The sequence below is a fragment of the Xenopus tropicalis genome, chromosome 3 (assembly GCF_000004195.4).
Source record: "Xenopus tropicalis strain Nigerian chromosome 3, UCB_Xtro_10.0, whole genome shotgun sequence".
NCBI classification, from domain to species: Eukaryota; Metazoa; Chordata; class Amphibia; order Anura; family Pipidae; genus Xenopus; species Xenopus tropicalis.
Window position 1 is genome coordinate 125512560 of NC_030679.2, and position 10193 is coordinate 125522752.

Sequence of the window (10193 nt, forward strand, 5' to 3'; positions counted from 1 at the left end):
CCTTTAAAGTGCTTTCTGAAATCCTTGTATTTTAGAACAGACAGTATACATATACATATATGTATGGGATCTCTTATCTGGAAACCAGATATCCAACAAAGCTCAGAATTACAGGAAGGCCATCTCCCCTAGAATCCATGAAAACACCAAAGCAGGAAAAACTGCAACAAAGCAGAAAGGCGCACTTATTGGCAATGGCTAAAAAATGCCAATAACTTTCAATGAGCATTGATTGCAGTACAAACAAAATAGTAACTACCACGCATGGCTAAAATATGCTGTGGTTTCCAGCAGCATGGTACCTCGTTATTAATGGTGCCCCTTGTTATTATGCCTACACAGTTATGCAAATACAATGGCCTAATGCATCCTGGGGAATAAGAAGTTACAATGGAGTTTGGGGAAAAAAAGCCTGGCTGAAATCAGTTGGAATCTGCTCATGTTTATGCACTGGGCCATTTCATATAAGGGAATTTTTTAAAATGCAGTGTAGAAATGCTGCATGTGGTCTGACAATAAAGACTTGAAATTTAATTTGTTAAATGGTAAACCAGTGTCTCAACATGAGGAGGCTTGCTTTGGTCTGATCTGAAAGGCAGTAATTAAGTAATTAAGGTTTGCATGTAGATTTGTCACACCCAACTTTTTTTTTTAAATGCTTGCTAATATCTGCACTGCTGGTTCTGACTATTGAATAAATGTGGCAGAAGCCAATGAATTAAAAGATCTGTAAAAAAAAAATAAAAAAAAGCATGCAAGGCATTGTGGGAAATGGAGTCTTTGCTGGAGGAGAACAGACTTATTAATGTATACCAATAAATGTATAAATAAAAGTTGCTAAGAGTTTACTTTATTTCTGAACAATGTATTTCTGTGCAAGTTGGTTGCTTATGTATTCTTGCAGATATCAGAAAGCTTAGAAACCAGCCCGTGGAGAGTATTACAGGGGTGTGAAAGGGTGTGTGTATATGAAGGTGTTTATGCCAACAAACTCCACGTGTGGCATATTTTCTGTTTGGATCACAACAGACCAACAGCAACACTCCTATTTATATGTTTTGCTATAAAGCTGTAACCCCACCTTTATTCAGGATATGTTCTAAGGCAGGATTGCCTCCTACTGGTCAAAATAACTTGGCAACCCACATGGCAATAATTGGAGAGACTGGGAAACTGGGTATAGAAATGCGTATTAATACGCCCTTCTTAGTATTCTTAGTAAGTTCCTGAGTGTGCTGTTATTTGTGATTTTAATTAATTTCCAGTTTCTGGCCCTCCGGCCTGTTCCTGACTCACCTGATCACTGCCTGCCTAAAGCACTGCGTATATATTCTTTAATACTTTGGATAACTCGCTTTCTTTTTAAATTGTGAATAGGCTTGATACCATTTATGTGTATAACTTAATAAAGTACTTTTGATTTTACTTTATATTTGAGCTGTGATGTAAATATAAGAATACAACATTTTTTAGATTCCTGTTTCCAGACCTGCCGAGTATATAGAACAACAAATAAGCATTAGGTCTTATTTACAAGCTAATATGAGTGCATCCATGTTTATTACCTGCAGTAAAGGGTTTTTCCCATAATACCAACAAAGGTGTTGGTCGGATGCAATTGTCTTGATGCAAATCGGTCAGTTTAGTGCTCAAAATGACGCCTGCACCTGACTCTTTAGATGCCACAGCGATTGGAACAGTGAGCTGTAAGAGCTCTAAACTAGCTCCAGATTTCCCCTGCGTCACAGTGCAACTATTCAGTGCAAGGAGCACCTTATGACATGTCACGGTGAGGGCAGTGAGGTTGGGGATTGCCCTTCCTAGTGATCGCAGATTCTGTTAATGCCTATAGGAGGGACTTGGATGAGTTGTTGAACAAGCATAATATCCAAGGCTATTGTGATGCTAATATCTACAGTTAGTATTGATGTTGGTATATAGGGTTTAGTATGGGTCTGTATGTGAGTGTATAGATAGGTCAGTGTGGGTCTGTATGTGAGCGGATAGATAGGTCAGTATGGGTCTGTATGTGAGTGGATAGATAGGTCAGTGTAGGTCTCTATGTGAGTGGATTGATAGGTCAGTATGTGAGTGGATAGATAGGTCAGTGTGGGTCTGTATGTGAGCGGATAGATAGGTCAGTATGGGTCTGTATGTGAGTGGATAGATAGGTCAGTGTAGGTCTCTATGTGAGTGGATTGATAGGTCAGTATGTGAGTGGATAGATAGGTCAGTGTAAGTCTCTATGTGAGTGGATTGATAGGTCTGTATGTGAGTGGATAGATAGGTCAGTGTAGGTCTCTATGTGAGTGGATAGATAGGTCAGTATGTGAGTGGATAGATAGGTCAGTATGGGTCTGTATGTGAGTGGATAGATAGGTCAGTATGGGTCTGTATGTGAGTGGAAAGATAGGTCAGTATGGGTCTGTATGTGAGTGGATAGATAGGTCAGTGTGGGTCTGTATGTGAGCGGATAGATAGGTCAGTATGGGTCTGTATGTGAGTGGATAGATAGGTCAGTGTAGGTCTCTATGTGAGTGGATTGATAGGTCAGTATGGGTCTGTATGTGAGTGGATAGATAGGTCAGTATGGGTCTGTATGTGAGTGGATAGATAGGTCAGTATGGGTCTGTATGTGAGTGTATAGATAGGTCAGTATGGGTCTGTATGTGAGTGTATAGATAGGTCGGTATGGGTCTGTATGTGAGTGTATAGATAGGTCAGTATGGGTCTGTATGTGAGTGTATAGATAGGTCAGTATGGGTCTGTATGTGAGTGGATAGATAGGTCAGTGTGGGTCTGTATGTGAGTGGATAGATAGGTCAGTATGGGTCTGTATGTGAGTGGATAGATAGGTCAGTATGGGTCTGTATGTGAGTGGATAGATAGGTCAGTATGGGTCTGTATGTGAGTGGATAGATAGGTCAGTGTGGGTCTGTATGTAAGTGTATAGATAGGTCAGTATAGGTTTGTGGGTGCTGGGTTCACTTGGAAAGGTTGAACTTGATGGACCCTTTTTTCAATCCTATGTAACTATATATATGTACAAAACTTAGTTTCTGATAATTTTCTTACCATGGAGATCGATCGATCAATTTAGTCAGTCAGACAGGTTAGAAAATTTTGGTCGGATAAACTAATAATATTCTTGCAGAGGTGGGTGGGAGGGAGGCAACATTGAATAGGGAGAAGGGAAATATGCAGCAGTCACACCTTAAGCTCCCCATTCTCCAGTACTGTACGTTCTAACAATGGCAGACATGGACATAAATAAAAAAGCAGCTGTGCACGGGAAAAGATTAATAAAGGCTGCCAGATCAGTCCGGGGCCCACCAAATTGTCCTCAGTATTCCACTGGGCCAGTCCAATTCTGCGGGTAGTTTAGACATACTTGTAAATTATGCATATTCACACAATATTCTCTGTGTATCACAATTTGAAGTGTGCTGTCCTTCTGTGTGAACATGAGAACATGGCTTAGAGGGAACACTGGAGGGTGCTATATAAATCACAACTACCATGCAGTTATTATTATGAATTATAATAGAACACTATGGTGCAGTAGGAGCTCACTCTGCTGGCCACTGAATAAAACTGTAGCTACAAAAATACAGTACACTTTTCATTTCCCCAGTAATGATACCCTTGTATGTATGGATGTTTTATCAAAATATATATCACACTGTTCCCTTGTAATATACATTAATAATACATATGATCTCTCTTAACCTATAAAGATAAGTTTTCTATAAAGACTGTTATTTACTTTTTTGTGGTGGGTGAGGGGTAATAGGAGGTTGGGTTGGTCCAGTTTGTTTTCTACAACTGTATATTCTCTCTGGGATCCACACTGTGCTTCTTTTAGAGTGGGCAAATGGGTTGTTAAATATTTTTCGTCTTGTCTAGAAAGGTTTTCATTCATCCAGGTCACTATAATACAATATCTAGTGTAGAGTCTAAAACAGTCAGATTCTAAGTATGAAAAAGTTTTATACTCAGTTGAAGTGAAGAAGTCACTTGGATGAGTGGTGAAAAGTTTTTAAGAATATTGAGAAAGTTCAGTTTTCAATTTATTTTGTTTGTACTTGTTGTATTTTATATTTACATTGGGTTATAGCTGGTTTCCAGGGAATCTTTAATGCTTGACAAACATTAAAAGATCCAGATGTTCAATCAATGAGTAGCCAACCAGCATACACTTGGAGGGCCCAGCAGACCTTTATATTTCTTCATAAGTGCAACTGTAAATAAAAAGCAAAACATCATTAGATTTGATTTACTTTTTCTGTTGTTTAAACAAAATTCTAAGGTTTGTCTTACTTGTTAAATTGTATAGTGCTGAAAAGGGACATCAAATGAACTGTCATTTGTCAGTCTATTAGTTCTTTAAAGTAATTGTTTAAATAAGATGTACAAGGGATAATGAACAATTCAACCTTTTTAAAAATTCAGCAGCTTATTGGCCTAGGTATGGGGCCTTCCTTGTGCGGCACTTCAGAAAGCTGAAGTGAAACATATGTTTTTGTAGCGGTGATTTACATTCTGGCCGTTGGAAAGCATTTGAGGAGAGTAGTCACCACCATTATGGGAGATTAATCACAGGGTGACTAATCTGCTCTGTCGTTGGCCTTACTTCTTCAGTTGAGCTTTTCTTTAACTCTAATACTCTTTCTTTTCAGTTAAACCCTCATTATCTATATGGAAACATTTCTGGTTATAGGGGAGGCAGTAAAGGGAAAGAATAATGATCCATTAGTACTTTTAATAAAAAAAAATAAGTAAATGATTATCATTATTTTTGTACAATGCAAACATACTGTGAGAGATGCAATGGGAAAGAGTGTTATTTGGTGTATTTCCACCAGTGTTTAAGGTGGGATACAAATGGCCCAAGGTAAAATACCTGGTTTTACAGCAGGTAATGCTGTGTTGGAGTAAATCTCCTTTAAGGTTTGATTTGGCCAGCTGTAGGGAGCTGCCTGATTAGGCTGCAGGTGAGCAGCCAATAAAAGGGTTGTGTGAGTTACACAGGGGTTGGAGTTGGAATTGAACGCTGACTGAGTGAAGGTCACTCTCAGAGCAGGGCACAGAGCAGGAGGGCTGCCTGTGTGAGGAACTCCCAGAGGAGCTGGGGGTGCCACCTGCCACTGCCAGGAAGCAGAGGGAGTGCTGACCGAATGAATGAGTGCTGAGAGGGCTCAGCAAGGCTTAGTGTGAAGCCTGAGGGTTCCAGAGCGTGGAAAATAACCCTGGAAGGTGAGAACCCTGAAGAAGGGACATCTCAAAACCCTGAACTGTGTATGAACTGTCTTTATGTTTCTGTTGGGAAGAATTAGCCCTAAATAAACCTGAGTTTTTGCCTGAAGACTTGGTGTCCCTGTCTCTATGCTCCAGATTCTCTGCATGCCTGCCTGCCTACCAATGCTAATTACCCCAAAATTGCGTGTACAGGCATTCAGCTTGTCACAATACACATAAAGCCAGTGTGAATACTGCGCCAAAAACAAAGATACATAACTTCTTACAATTTGTACCAAATTTTGTTTTCACAGCTGTTCCCATACATTTTAATAGACTTTGCCAAGTACTGTCATGGCCTTTACACTACAAATGTATTCCAATGGAGAGGTTTCATAATTCCAGCAATGTAGATTTTGGTTTGAGTGTATTCACTGTCTGGCATAACCCACATTTTTTTTGTATTTGCTGTCTGGCAAATTGGAAATTTGTCTGGCACAAAAAGTTAAAGGCCCTTCAGCTATATAATTTGGCACATTAACTATACTGATATTACCACATTATCTTATAATCAGTGCTTATTAATGCAATGTGTCACGACTCAGTAGAACGTGTTTATTACCCACTGTTAAAAAATATTAGGAAGTATCCTGGAGAGAGTACAGAGATGTGCAACTAAACTGGTGAAAGGTATGGAAGAATTTAACTATGAGGTTAGACTGTCATGGTTGGGCTTGTTTTCTCTGAAGAAACGGTGCTTGTGAAGGGACATAATTACCCTTTACATTAGAGGGGATTATGGAAAGATAGGGAGGCCAATTGGTGGCCGCCATCTGTCTGGCTGCTGTAACTGATTACTTTTGTGTAAGATTTAAATTACATCAGTGTTGAGATTAACTGCCCCCCTGCACTGTTCACACCTCAGGTTCAAGGAGTTGTAAGCCCCTGTATTGTTCACAACTGTAAGACCTCAGACTCAGACACCTGCATTGTTCACACCACAGACAGACTGTAGGAGCAGTGCTGGCATTGTGTCATTGTATGTAGTCCAGTACAAACTGTTCATGTTGGAGTGGTCATGATTAGTTTTTTGTGTAGTCATGATAGGTTTCCCTGTCTCCTTCCCTACTCTGCCTGTGTGTGCCATACTCTGCCTGCCCTATGCTGCCTGTGTGTACCATACTCTGTCTGCCCTATGCTGCCTGTGTGTGCCATACTCTGCCTGCCCTATACTGCCTGTGTGTGCCATACTCTGCCTGCCCTATGCTGCCTGTGTGTGCCAAACTGTGCCTGCCCTATTCTGCCTGTGGTAGGTGAACCTGGCAGGAATTTGTTATGGGAGTTTGTTAGAATTTGGAAATAGTTGTTAGTGAGTCCCTAAGGTGTGTAATTATGTACTGCCCAGGGGGGAGGAGCCATATGGATCCAAATAGGTTTGTCACTTTTAAATTAACTTTTAGTATGATGTAGAGAGTGATATTCTGAGACAATTTGCTGTTGATTTTCATTCTTTATTATTTGTGGGGTTTGAGTTATTTTGCTTTTTGTTTAGCAGTTCTCTAGTTTGGAATTTCAGCAGCAAACTGGTTGCTGGGGGATTATTTAACCTAGGCAGACCAGGCAGTGGTTTGAAAGAGAGACAGGAATATGAATAGTAGAGGGCCTAAATAAAAAGATAAGTAATAAAGAAGTAACAATAACAATTGTAGCCTCACAGAGCAATACCTTTTTTGGCTGCTACAACTAAAATCTACAATTAGTATAGAACCAATATATAGTGTGTATATGTGAGTATATAGATTGGCTGGTTTGGATGTGTGTATATATGTGCACTGGAGTATTTTGGTGGGGTTAAACTTGATGGATTTGTTTTTTTTTTTTTTTCATCCCAACCTACGTAACATTGGAATTCCATGATCTGTATAAAATCACTTGTCTTGCAGCCTCATGCTTTTATAAGGCATAAACTCCTTTGTATGTTCTAATATCCTTATGGATGGCTTTTTAGCAAGTGAAAAAATACAGTTACTGAATCTAGCTGCTAGACAAAGTTTATCCATGGACTGGTTTATATTGATAGCTCTTTTGGGCAGGGCCCTCTCTACCTCTTGTGGAAGTTACTGGTTGTTTTTGTATGTAATCTCTATGTTTAGTGTATACACCCATTTATTGTACAGTGATGTGGAATATAACGACGTGATAATAATTGCCATCTTGGAATCAGGAAATAATTTTTCCCCCCTCTGCCGCAAATTGGAGAGGCTTCAGATGGGGTTTTTTACCTTCCTCTGGATCAACTAGCAGTTAGGCAGTCCATTGATGGACATGTGTCCTTTTCCAACCCAAATTATTATGTTACTATAATTAATGGTGGGGAATATTATTCCCTACATAAATATGTCTCTAGGAGCCTTTGCACTGTTATAAATAATGAAAAATTAGATAGTTGCAACTGTACTTGTCTATATGGTGACAAAATGGTCAGCACTTCCTTGCAAAGGTGGGGGTCCCAGTTTCAATTCAATCCCAGCCAGAACACTAATTGCAAAGGCAGTTTAATTGGCTGCTGATAAAACTAACCATAGTGTGTGTGTGTGTACAGTAACACAAAAAATAAAAGTATTTTTAAGTAATGAAAATAGAATGTAGTTTTGCTCTGGTGTGTTTGCTTCAGTAATACTACTATAGTTTAGGTAGACAAGCTGCCATGTAGGCAGCCATTTAGTCTGAAAAAAGGAGAAAGGGGCTGACAGAATCCCATTGTATTCTACAAAACCTTTCTGTTATCTACTAAGTAACCTGTGCCTTTTCTCCTGGCTGCCCCATGGCTACACATTAGCTTATTTGCCTAAACTGTAGTAGTATTACTGAAGCAAACAGATCAGCTTTACCAGTGCAGGGCTAATCTACATTATATTTTCATTACTTTAAAGGAGAAAAGGTAAAAACTAAGTAAGCTTTATCAGAAAGGTCTATGTAAATACAGCCATAAGCACTCACAGAAATGCTGCACTGACTTCTCTGAAAAAAAGATTTCTTGTGTCTGTAATTCCTGTGCCACAGCTCTCTCCTGCTCCCCCCCTCTTAGGAATGTGGATCTGAGCCAATTAGTAGGAAGCTTAGTCTTACTAACTGAGCATGTTCACTTGGTCTGGGTGTCTGTGCAGGAGTGAGGTATTATGGGAACTTTCTTTACACAGCTCGGCATTTTTTCTTCCTGTTTGGCTTCAGATCTTCGGAACAGGTGAAATATGGGGAGACTTAAGGGCACTATTGAGACAACTGAAGCTTGAGATTAACTCTTTCCTAGCCCTTCCTTCTCCTTTAAAACAGGGCTGTGGAGTCGGAGTCAATTTTGGGTACCTGGAGTCGGAGTTGGCAAAAAATGAACCGACTCGGACTCCTACTAAATTTAAATGGGAATAAAAAAAAAAAAGCAAGTTTAAATGTCCCAATTCACAAACAGTCATAATTAATTACTTTTCTGCTATAAGAATAAAGCCCAATGCATGCAGTGCATAAACGAACACGTTGAGTGACCATGAAGCTTTTCATTGACTGTATGCTTCACTAAATGAGATGTAACGCACAGTTACGGTGCGGCAGCTCCACTGCGTCTTGTTCCTCTGTTACAGGGAACCCAATGCCCACTGGGAACCTAGCCTAACTCTCACTGATAACTAATTAAGTCTTTTGCTTTAATTGGGCAATACAGTAGAGTGTTGGCTTCCTAGCCAGTAGTTCTGTGGTTAAATGACATGTATGTCTCCTTCCTTTCCTTCAATGAATGTATAAAACACATTAGCATATTAAAAACAGAGGAGTCGGAAGTATCAGAAACTGAGGAGTCGGACTCCACAGCCCTGCTTTAAAACACGTATTTTTTTTGTGTAACTGTTCCTTTAAATCTAAAGCTGGCAGTGCATGCTTGTATTTGGTTAGGTCAGTGGTTCTCAACCTTCCTAATGCCGCGGTCGTTTAATACAGTTCCTCATGTTGTGGTGACCCCCAACCATAAAATGATTCCTAAGACCATTGGAAATATGTGTTTTCCAATGGTCTTAGGCGACCCCTGTGAAAGGGTGGTTCGACCCCCAAAGGGGTCCCGACCCACAGGTTGAGAACCGCTGGGTTAGGTTGATCGTGACCACACTGGCTGACCAGTCGGCCAGAGTTAAAAGGAGCCACAGCTTTGTGCCTCTGCTTTCTACTGTTCCTATCTTTGGCTGCTCAACCTGAGCAAACATAAACGTTAAAGGAGACATATTGGATAAATGGGGAAAAACGCTAATTTTGTAGCCAATTATGAATAATATACGGTGCTGGTTTCCCTTTGGGCTAAACATTAACCCTATCTGTAAAAACGGCCTCTTTATTGGAGCTCCCTATAGATCCTATCACTTCTCTGTCCAGTGTGAAATGAAGAGTGGGCGTGTCCTAACAGTCCCTGCCAGAAGCACAGTAAGAAGGGGAGAGCCAATCACAGCCCTGCACTCACACAAGCACAGACAGGCTTCAGTTCCCTATCAGGTCATCCTAGCTGCTGATTGGTTCCTATCCTACAGTGCAGTGTACGGAGGGCCGCCGGCCCCCCTGCACATCCAGAGAATTCAGCCAGCAGGAAGTGGAACAGATGGGCGGGACTAGTGGGGTTTTTGTGGAATTTCTCAATAAATCAGTCTGAAACACAACTTTTTTTAAGCACAATCCTTCTATATCTAGGAGTATAATTCTCTGGTACATTCATCATTTTTATAGGATATGTCTCCTTTAAGTACCGGCCTATGGGCTGACTGATAGGAATAGCGCACAGGTAGCCTATAACCTTCACTGCTGCACGGAATGATATTCAATTTTTTTCAATTGCTGCAGAATGTTATGTTAGTGTTATACAAAAGAAAATATTGACTTGGCAAAGTAATAACAGTCAGGGAAGAAAAATAAAAATATGTATA

General features: G+C 40.1%; 1 protein-coding gene across 1 annotated transcript in view; it reads right to left on the minus strand.

The window, feature by feature from the left end:
- Positions 1 to 4057: 4057 nt before the first annotated feature.
- The window catches only part of polm (DNA polymerase mu), a 28235-nt gene continuing 22099 nt past the window's right edge, over positions 4058 to 10193 (minus strand). Inside the window, exon 14 of the mRNA XM_031897904.1 lies at positions 4058 to 4241. The gene's annotated coding sequence lies outside the window, so the exon portion shown is untranslated. The remainder of the gene's footprint in view (positions 4242 to 10193) is intronic.